The following is an 11,410-nucleotide window of genomic DNA, read 5'->3' as shown; positions in this document are numbered from 1 at the left end:
ATTAATCTTTGAAAACAAACCAATAACATATTTAGCCTGCAGAGCTTATGCAGAGGAGCATAAGCAAATTTTGGAAACCAACAACAATCAAAAAGTGATGATAGTTCCTCAGATTTCTAGAAGGCAGCCTCAGCTAGAAAGTGGAAATGCTAAGAATGCTTTTTAAAAAATGCAGAGGGGAAAAAAGACAAGAACAGCTGCAATGCTGCTTCTCATCTGTGCAAGATGTGTACTGCGGGTCTTCTAACTCCACCAAAACAGGCACCAAACCCTGAGCCTCTGTACCCTGTTCTGCCTTTCCTCCTGGTAACAGTGTGTGCTGTGCTTTGCTCTCCACTGAGGAAGGTGTGGGGCTCCCGGGTGGGTGTAGCAGTCGCTGGTCTATTCAAACACGAAGTGTGACGTTTCGAAAACAACCCACCCTTTGATTCAGTCCAGAAACGGCAGTAGCTGAAATAATTCCTATGTCTCTGTTACTCACTGATGCCCTTCTGCAGTTCTGTGCTGTAGCAGGGGACAGAATCAGAGAGGTATCGAGTCATGAGAGACCAAAAATGTATGAGGGACTTAGTTAAAAGACACCTTTCACAAACGATGGATATGAGATAAAGGGGAGAAAAGTTATCACAAAGAACTCTATGTACCCTAATGTAAATTGTCCTGATCGGCTGCGCGGTGTGCTCAAGGCAATCAGTGTCTTTTTTTCCCCCCCAAGTCTCTCTGGGTTCCTTGAGGTGGTGTGTGCACGCAAAGGCTCCTTGTGTTCGGCACCGATTCCACCTCCCACTTCCCCCTCTCCTAAGCAGGGCGGTAGAGACGCCAGCTCATTAGGTAATTTGTGTATTCAAAGGGGGTCAGGGAAGGAACCCTCAGGACGTTTCTGTTGCCTAATGGAAATCACTTGGCATTTAAGCAAGCGCGCAGTACCAAAGGGGTCACTAGTGCAGCAGACAGTCATCAAAGAAAATCTGTGATAATCTCTTGGTGTCCTGCTCTCAGGTTTTCAAACACACAAAATTCTGCGTCCAGACTCGGCCCTTGAGTGCTGTAATAAAGTCCTAATCAAGTGCAAGCAGCAATGATTATTGCTCACTGAGCTTTCTCTGTACAAACCCACACAACTTACCGAAGCTAGATTTCCTTTTTCTCCGAGGTTTTTTGACGTTTCAAACCTCTTGAAAGAGGAGATCTGTCAGAGAACAGGTGATTCTACAACTTGCAAAAGCGTCTAAATCATTTACATTTGAATTGTCTGATAAAAGCTCAAAGGAGGAGATTCCTGTTAGGAAATCATTTGGAGAAGAAACACATCGTTCACTTGGGCTTTGCCGATGGATGTTACTCTGTCGTTCACACAAAGGGTTTCTGATATGCTCAGTCTAGCTTGGAATGATCACCTTACAACGATGCTGTAAAACTCAGACATTTGTGTTGAGGAATCAACCAAGTACAAAATAATAAAATATTTTAAAAGCCAGTAGATAAACAAGGATGCTGTTCACAGGCAAAGATTCCAAGCCGGACCATTAGTGCAAAAACAAACAACTTGTAGACAGAGCAGAGCAGGGAGAAGAAATTAAGATTTTATTCTCTTACCTCAGGAACACCAGGGTGCAGGGCATTCACACTGACAGCAGGATCAGTAACAAGCACACTCCAAAGAAGTAGTTTCTTCTTTTCTTGATTCACAACAATTTGGCTGTTTTGTGGGGTTTTCTTGAGGGTCACTTAGGTGAGATCACCAGAAGATCTTATATGTGTAAGGCAGGTTTGTTGAGGTTTTGATCAGCATTATATTATACCTATACTATGATATACAGTATGCAAGCAAAACACTTCAAAACAGCAAGAAAGGCCTAGAAAGAGAGAAGAAAAATTAAATAGGCCTGAGGCACAGGAAAGGTGACATCCAGTCTTACACTTGCTAGGATACGTGGGGAGATTCTGTAAAGCCAAGCATCTGGTCACTGAGCTCCCTTCTCCAACCCCTGCCTCCCCATGTGTGTCTAAAGCAGTGCAGGAAATTCCTGCTGCCTGCACCTCGTGACTCACCTTGCTCAGAATTCTGCCTGCTCAGCAGCCTCTGGAAACTGCACCCTTCCCTTCTTTCTGCCCCACCCTTCCCCATCCAAATTCAAGGTCTGAAGGAAGAGGCTACAATCTCTCATTGCTTCAAGTGAGCAGCCAGCGCTGGGTTCTCACCCTTCCCTTCAGACTGCGCTGAAATTGCCTCATGATGCACGTCTGACCCCACCCTCTCCTGCAGCACCCAGTTGATTCTCCCTTTAAACTCAGCTTCCATGCTCTTTTCTTTTTAAAGCTGCCTTTAATCTTTGCCTGTGCTGTCTGCTTAGAAGCCATGACTGTGAGAAGCTACAAGCCATGCTTAGGTTGGGCCAACCAGAAGAAGGCTGCAGGGAATGCATGTTGGGAAAGGGTCCCTCTTCTCTCCCCTGAGTGTTGAGCCCTCTCTGGGGTTGTAACTGGCTTTGCAAAACGCTTTGCAGCAAAAGGAATTCTTGATACTGCTTGGGACCTTCTTCCCCCTCTGCCCTGCCCCTGCTTTGTGTCACGCTGATCTGCTGCCTCTTCTCTGGTGCCAGCACAGCTGTCCCTGAAATTCCTGCCATGAGCTAGACCAGGGAACTGCTTTTAGTGGTAACTAGGAGGAAAAAAAATAAAATGGCATTCTGTTCCTGTTAGGTCATGAAACTTCAGAGAGCTCCAGCCAGCTCAGTCAGATGTAACACTCTGGGGGATGGGGAAAAGAGGAACAGAAAAATTAACAACTTGCTAAGGTGACACAAAGGACCAGGAGTTACTTCAGCAGTGGAAAAACCCATTCTATCATTCTGGATCTTATCCAAAAGCACATCCTAACATTCATTTTATTTGCATTTGTGGTAAACTCGTGCCAGCCCAGTGGAGATGAGGGCATCTCTGCTTTAAGCCATCTATAAACACAGTGTTCCCATGTTCCATAGATATTCTGATGTAATTGAAAGGAATCACATACCTTACAAGTAAGTGAAGCCTCTAAAATGCACGCTAATTGATGCTCAATTTGTTGTCAAATTATATTGAAGGAAAACAGGAAATGCAAAATAATAAAGCGTGAAAATTTCTTGTAAGTGAAAGATAAAAAGCTGTGAGTTCAAGGCATTAGGAGGCCTTGTAATATGGTTCATTGGTGTGCTCTACAGGTTGCTGCAAAAACTGAAATATAAGCACAGAATTTCAAGTAGGTACTGTTCAGCTGTGAAAATCTATTAGTTATAGATACCACTGAGAATGAACTCAGAATTTGCTTCAGAAACAAAAGCTACTTGCAGTACTTTTGCACTGGTAGAGCTGAATATTAATCCTGTCACCCCATGTCTCTCAATTTTTGTGGCTTACAGGAACTTGCATAAATGTATGCTAAAACTGCATTGTGCTTTTCTTTGAAACTATTGGGAAAGTTTTTCAAATGCCACATTGGAAAATTTAAATAACTGATGCAATAGATCATATGAACAGGTAAAACTAATATATGGAGGACTGTACAAGCAAATAGAGCATCTTTTCTCTGTCATCAGTATTGTCAATATTTTTATCTATGACTAAAAAACCTACATACATTATCAGAAATACTTTCTTCTCCTCCCAAAGTATCCTAAATCTCCTTGTGTACATTTTCTTTTTGGCACAGTTTGCTCTTTTTCAGTAAAACGCAGCCAAAATTCCTAAGTTTCAGAAGAATCAACATCCTTAAATGCTGTAATTTAAATTCATTTTAGGCAGAGATAATTAAAATATTTGCTTCCAGATTATAGAGTCTTTACTTGCTGTTAATTTGGGGAATTGGTTTTTTCAACATTCTTATGCAAAACAGAGCTGGATTCCAGCTTTAAATGAAGGTGTGTGCCTGAGTACATGTAGAGGGCTGTCACCAGTATGTCCTTTAATTTTCTGCAGGTCACTTGCTGCAGAACCTCACAGTAAAACCAGGGGAGGTCAACCCAGCTGAGGGGGCCACTCTGCACAAGCCCACTAGGAAATAAATCCCTTTTTTTCCACTAAAAATATAGATGTGAAGTCAGGAGCAGAGGCCTTTTTGCACACATGGAAATTCTTTTCAAAAACCATAAAAGTAATCAAGATCTTTCATGTTGAAAAACTGGTGTGTAACCATTACAACGAAACAGAAATGCATAATTAATTGAATGCTAATTAAATACAAATCACAGCTTGGAAAGAGTAAAAGTTTACAGCAGCTTTTCCACATTCTAGTATTACTTTAAAAATCCCCTTCTTCAACTTCTGGTAACTCCCCTTCTTCAACTTGTGGTCATAAGTACAATATGGGTTTTCCATAGAACAGTTTTAGATTTCTTTAAATTAATGTTTCATAAAATTTAAATGAAAATCCCCTTGCAGAAATCTAGTTATAAAGTTTGTGTGCTTTCTTTTTTTTCTCTTTTCTTGAAAGAATCTCCTGTCTTTCCAAGATCAAGCTCTTGTGAACACATGTCCTTCCAACCACAGTTCTCAGCTTCCCAGAGCATGCTGTGGTGGGCCCAGCAAGGGGCCCTGAAGATCATTAAGGGAGTGGAGCTTGTCAGATGAGGAGAGGCTGAGATAGCTGGGACTGTTCAGCCCCAAAAAGTGAAGGCTCAGGGGGATCTCATCAAAGTATAAATATCTGAGAGGGGAAGTAAAGAAAATGGAGCCAGACTTAGTGGTATCTGGTAAGAGCAAGAGTCAGTGGTCACAAACTGAGATGCAGAAAATTAATCCTATTTAAACATAAGAAGAAACCTTTTCACTTTCAAGCAGTGGAAAAGGTTGCCCAGAGAGGTTGTGGCATTGCTGTTCATGAAGATATTCAAACCACACCTGGACATGGTCCTGAGCAGCCTGTTCCTGCTGTTGCTGCTTGGAGCAGGGGGCTTGGACTCCGTGATGTCCTGAGGTGCCTTCCAACCTTAACTTTCTGTGATTCTGGAAAACTGAGATATTCCCATGTTACACAAAGACACAGGCACTGCTAAATCTGCAAAGGCAGTAAGTGTTTTTCTGGGTTCCCAAATACCACCCTTTACCCTGGCTTTGCCCCAGCCTGACGTGGGGATGAAAATCATATTCACACCACTCCTGCCTCGCACCAGGCTTTGTAAAGATAGGAAGGGGGTCCTGGTTGGGAGCCCCAGCAGCTGAGTTGAGCTGTGTGATTGGGACCAAGCCCTGAGTCCCTGCAGGCAGGTTTGGATGCAGCCTGAAAGACTGATGGCTCCATTCAGAATTCCCACGATAGCCCGGATGACAAATGTAGGGTCCTGCTACTTCCCCTGAGATTAGAAATGACAAGCGAGTGAGATTACATGTTTTCCATGATTGCCAGATCTTGGCATGCTAGAGACTTAAGGGAGAGAGGTTATCCTTAAGAGAGGCATTTATCACACGCTCTGGCCAGCCTTGGGCAAGATACTGTCTTGGAAGTGTCAAAGTCCAGATTTCCCAAAACCTTAACAGCTGGACAATTCATCTTCTCTCCCCACTGCTCTGCTTATGTTACAAGAAAAATTGAGGTCATGGAAGTTTATCAAACAGCTAGAGAGATACAGAATTAGTTTATTTAAATAGAATTTAATATTTGGTAGGCTTGAGCACAAGCAAACACACAAATTTCAGAAAAGTTCAGATTTGCATCCAAAGACTTGAATTGCCGTTATTAGGGCATTCACTGAACAGCAGAAGTCACACTCAAATTAATAAAAACTAATTTAACAATTACAAAACCAGCAGGATGACTTCATTGTCATTTGCCACTAATGACAAATGTTTATTACAGATAGTGTATTTGTCTTCTGAGCTATTAAAACACCGTTTCTATTCATAACTCCTCAAACCTTTCCTGTAAGATGAAGGATCCATCACGTTCATGGAAAATAAGCCAAGCTTGTAGAAGTACAGCACCCCTCCCTATTCTCAATCAATCAAATCTGAGGGAGAGAGGAAGACTGATGAGAACAACCTACTTTTCTGTGCGTGGCATTCACTGAATGTGAAAAGGGGTTTCAGCAGGACCGAGAAAGTAGCTGTTGTCATGACAGCACTGGGAAGCCCAGGGACTGAAAAGATCTTCATCAGCTCACTGCAGCAATTCTGTGCCAAAGGAACTGTGCTGCCTGTCTGCATGCTGACAACAGAGCCAGGGGAATGCCTGCTTGTCAAACCTCTGTGGTTTTACGCTGCAAACTTCCCCACTCTTGGCCTCTGAAGCTGGAATATAGTTGCAATCTGGCAAAAATAGATCTCTCCTGCCCCCCTCCTCCCCCTTCAGTACTCCCCACACCTTCTGTTTCTCTCTCTGGTGTAACAAGGGCAGCACCCAGCCTTCTTGCACTCCCTTTTGCCACAAAAATGCCATGCTGAAGGCAGTAGTAACCTGTAAAAAACCCTAATCAAATACCAGCACATTCTGCAGTCCAACTCCATCGATGTAATGACTGCCACTCCTGTATCCTCAGTGTGAGAGACCAGCATGTCTGTGTGCTCTGGTGTTTGCCTGGCAGCTCTGGGGCAAGAGGCTGAGGACTTCTGTGGCAGGATCTGCTCCTTGGGGTCATACCCTTGGCAAGGATGGAATGTTACCTGGTCAGCTGTGGCCACTCCAACCCAAGTAAATGCATTGTCTTTCACACTGAGTTAGGCACCCTGCTGTCTGTGCCAACTGTGCCCCCTGTAATCACCACAAGCACCAGTGTTGGGAGAACTACGAGACTCTTCCATTCCCAGTGAAGTTTTGTTTTACAGAAATGACTAAAAAATGGTTGCTGCATAGGTGAGATCCTCATAATTTAGACAAGGAAAGAGAAAGTAAGGTCTTTTTGGCTGTGCACATATTGATTAAGTTCTGATGCTGTTTATTTGAAGCAGTGGGAAATGAGAACATTTGGAAACTTGCATTATGCCCCCACTGGTTATCACTGATGGAATGAAAACTGAGATTGAGTGCCTTACACCCAATCTTGCAACAGCCACCTCTATTGCAAACTAAATGACCAGATGTGTGCTCTCAGATGAGTTTTACAAGCTTTGTCTGAAACTTTGGCGTCTCTGGTATTGATTGCAAAAATCACATTGACCTCAGTGGGGCCAGACTATCAAACTCAGCCTGAGATCTGGGGAACTGAGGAGTTTTGAGGAACTCACAGCAAATCCTGATACCCTGATATTATTGATGGCTGCTAGGAGGTGGGGACTTGGCCCCCACCACACAGGAGAGCCTAAGTTGCACTGTGACCCCTCCATCATTCAGAATTTCAGTAGTTCAGAGGTTCACTCTCTCAGGAAGCCTGGAATATGTGGCAGAATTGGGAGATGTAGATCCTAAATTAGCTCAATGCCCTGATGATGTGCCCTATGGATGCACTGCGTGTCTTCTAATAGGCAAAGCAGCAATTCCCCTCTCCTCAATTTTATTCCCAGCTCAGTTGCTCCCAGATTCTCCAGACAACTGACTGCACAGGGGTGGCCAAAGCATTTTAGCATGTTGTTATGCAGCAATTTATGCATGGTTAGGATATGCATGAGAGTCTCTTTCCCAGGACTGCTCTGAGGTGTAGTTGTTTGTCTTTAAAGCTTCCAGTGAAAGCTGCTGTTAAACCCACACATGGAGTGTTCTCAACAGGGATGGGCCTAACTTTCAATGGCATGATGCTTTTGAGTCTAGCCAGTCTTTTAAAACTGCTTTTTATTCAGTCAAGGTGAACATTATGCACTTAATGATTTTTGCCTAGTGACACATGCAACCTGTGTTCACGAAACAAATACTACCCAGTACTTTTTCTAGGCAGATCAGTGCCCCAAAACAACATAATACAGAAGTTATAGTAGAAAAAGGAGCACTATATATTCTTAGCAAGCTGTTGCTATAGAGGCCTCCTGTCAGGAGCAGTTTGGCTTTATATTGCATTTAACTGGATAATTTATCAGAACCATCATCTTTGCAGTTGCATTTCTGTCTGGGTTTGGCAACGCTAAGTATTTGTTTCATCTCAGTGAAAAGTGGATTTGGCTATTTAAAGCCTGGAAAACATAGGAAACTCTTTCGGGCAAGGCGAAAAAGAGCTGATTTTACATGTGGTGAATCTTACAATCCATGCCTACATGTCTTCACATGAAACTGGGGACTCTTAAATTGAGGAAACTATTTGATTTAGGTTGTGCTAGTGCATAAGAGGTACAACAAAGAGAGATGTATTATAGAAGTGTAACTCAGGCACTGAAAGCATTAAGGTATCAGCTCTGTAGAGAGCAATGACCTACTTCTGCCTTGTTTCTTCCAAGGAAAATCCTTTGGCACCACTTCAGGCCGTGGTTTCTGTTCTCCCTGCTATCTTGAGGACCTGATCTTACACAAAAGTGCCTCAGACATGTTCACATCCCCGTTTCTCAAGCCCAAGTTTCATGTAGAGAGGAAGCAAAGCAGCCAATTTAAAATGGGACTTTACAGAAAAAAAATTTACATTCTCCTCACCATCCTCAAGGAAACATAAATTAAGTGCTGGACCAATGTCCATGAACCACTTGTATTTCAGATTTTTTATAACAGTACGATTTTGGAGGTCTTTTGCATATTAATACAGTCAGATTTTGGGACTTTCTTATATTGCAGTAAGTGGTCTCAGTCCCCCACCTGCCCTGTACTGTGGTAACTTATTTTGGCATATTGCATGCATATTCATTTCCATGACATGCAACATATTCTCATCAGCTCATGTTCTATAACTCAGTTTATATCATGCTTAACAAAGTATGACAAAATAAATGCTGGTTTAAAAGCCATATAAATATTGAAACACGAAGCATTCGAAAGTTACTCCCTTCCTCCCTTATCTAATTATACTACTAATAAGCAACATGCAGAATTTCATCTGAGATGTAGGAACCACAAGAGATCAGATTCTTGCACAAATTCTCTCCTGTATCATAATGTTTGCAGTGTGAGCATGTTTAACTTTAAATCATGCAATCTGTCCACCTGAAATCAAAAGGGCTGTTTCCATCTGGGCTCAGATCTGTTGCATCAACACAAATTCTGCTGCCCTGGTTATGCCCAGCTGCAGGTTAGGCCAAGAACACATTTTCTCTGTTTTGCAGTAATTTGTCTTGTAGTCCCAGTGTAATATGATTGTCCCCTTTTTATCTTTAATTGTTGCTGTGTACCATTAAGCAGCAATACCACGACACTTAAAAGGTCACTTTGTCTTTCCATTTGGTGAAGCAACCCCATTTTTTGGGCAAAAGACGGCTCTGAGATGTGGTTGCAGCCTTGCAAAGAAACCTGTTCATGCAAAGTCGTATCAAGAACGTCTTTCATTTAGGTTAAAGGATCAAGTCCTTAACATTTGAAAATACACAATAAACACACAACACTGCATCATTGAGTAGGAAGGTTAATGAAAATACAGCCTGGCATTAACATTAAAAAGGCCCTAAATTTTTCTTCACAGGTAATTAGTTCACACAATGAAATAATCTCCTTTCTTATCCTGGAAACACATGCATAAAACAGCTCCGATAACATCATTTACATACAGGCTGCTGCATCCGCATGTTAATGTCTGGCAGTGAAAAGTTCAGACAAGTTTGTAATCCCCGATTTCCTGCGCGTGCTCAGCTCCCAGATTCCCAGAAGGAAGAGAAAGGGATACTAAATATTACTGAGATGGCAGGTCAGCTGCAGTCCGCCACATCTGGACAGCTTGCGCAGTTACAGAGTTTCCCAGACCACGGGGTCTTTGACTGTCCTGGACATTTTTTTAAACTCATCTTGGTATTTGTTTCTTTTGTCCGTCACTTCTGGCCATGGCCATCATCCTAAGCCTATTGTCCTGCCGCCACTCGCTTTGTCCGCGTTGCTCCATCGCGTGGTATTGGGAGCAATCTGCATTCCCATTTAAAGCACTATCATGTCACCCATCAGCGATCGCTCGCTTTCATCCCTTAAAACTCCCACACAATGGCAACCACGCCGTGAGGACAAAGGGGCCAGGCTGAGAGGGAAAAGGAGGGAAGCTGCAGTGGGAAAGCAGCAGCAGCAGCTGCAGCCGGGCTAACTTTGTTCTCAATTCTGCGTGAGCACTTGAACTTGCACTGATAACACCCGTGCCCTTCATCTCCTGCTTCCCCATTAACACAACTTATCTGCCCAGGGCAGACACTGGAAGGAAGCCTGGCTGCTTCTGCATCAAGGCCAGCAGGTAATAGCAGTGTTTTTCCAGCCCAAGCCAGCGAGGCCGTGCCTACCTCCAGCTGCAGGAGAAAGGGAGGGCTGCGGGAGGGAAAGCCTCCTCTTGCAGGAATACTGATCGCCAGCAGCACTTTCCAAAACACAAACCCAGCCTGCCGGGCATCCTTAAAATCAACAGCTCCTCAGCAGTTGCTGGAGGAGGCGATCCATTCAACTGCACAGAAATCCGGTTTGCTGCACTCAAAGATACAGGTACAGCACCCAAGGGTTTGGGAATTGCCTAGAGAGTCTGCAGTGCTTAAGCTTTAACTAGGATTCACTCCTGTACACTGTCATCTTCTTAACAGTTTGGAGGCATCAGCTGTAGAGATCCTAGACTTCACAGACCGCCTATGATTAATTGCCTGAAAACGTTGTAAAAGCTAGGGATTTTGTTCATAGGTGAAATAACTGCAGTGCTCCAGCCTGGAACCGGCCACCCAGGGAAGGATGGATGGGAATCCGAGTGGAGCACTTCTGTGAAAGAGGCATGGCTCAAATTGAGCAAGGCTTTAGAGTCCCACCTTTTACAAACATGACCCAGCTGTGCTCCTTGGGGTCCGCGAGATTTTAATGAGGCAAAAATGATCAAAATGTCATGACCACTGTTCTTCCTTGTCCTAAAATCTGGATGACGGAAATGGAGTTTAGCTAAGTTATATTTAGCTGATCACACAGAATTGAATAGCTTTAAGATAATGAAATAAAAGTTTTAAAATAAAAGCTGTGAGGTCAGAGAAGTTATCCTCCCAATACTCCAAAGGATCAGCTTATATAAGCAAGTATGATTTTTCCCAATGTTTTAGTCCATGAGTATTGACCAGTTCCTCTTCACTAAGGCAATCTCCTAAATGGCTGAGGCTGGTTCGCTAATTTGCAGCTGCTACCTTGGAAACAGTGATCAGGATTTCACACATTATCCAGGCACTTTGTTCTTATTAAAAATATTTATTATTTGTAGGCACAATATACTAGAAACAGCAGTTACAAAATATTATGGGTCTGTTGGCATAGGCTAAGAAAACAGCCAGGAATGTTATTCAAAGGTGAGTTTGGTTTCCAGGCAATTTCCCTGCTCACAAAATGACACTTGCAGCTAGACCTGACTCCTACAAGCTGGCTTCTGTGCAG

This window comes from Coloeus monedula (assembly GCF_965178545.1).
Source record: "Coloeus monedula genome assembly, chromosome: 4".
NCBI lineage: Eukaryota > Metazoa > Chordata > Aves > Passeriformes > Corvidae > Coloeus > Coloeus monedula.
Note: the sequence above shows the minus strand (reverse complement) of the source record.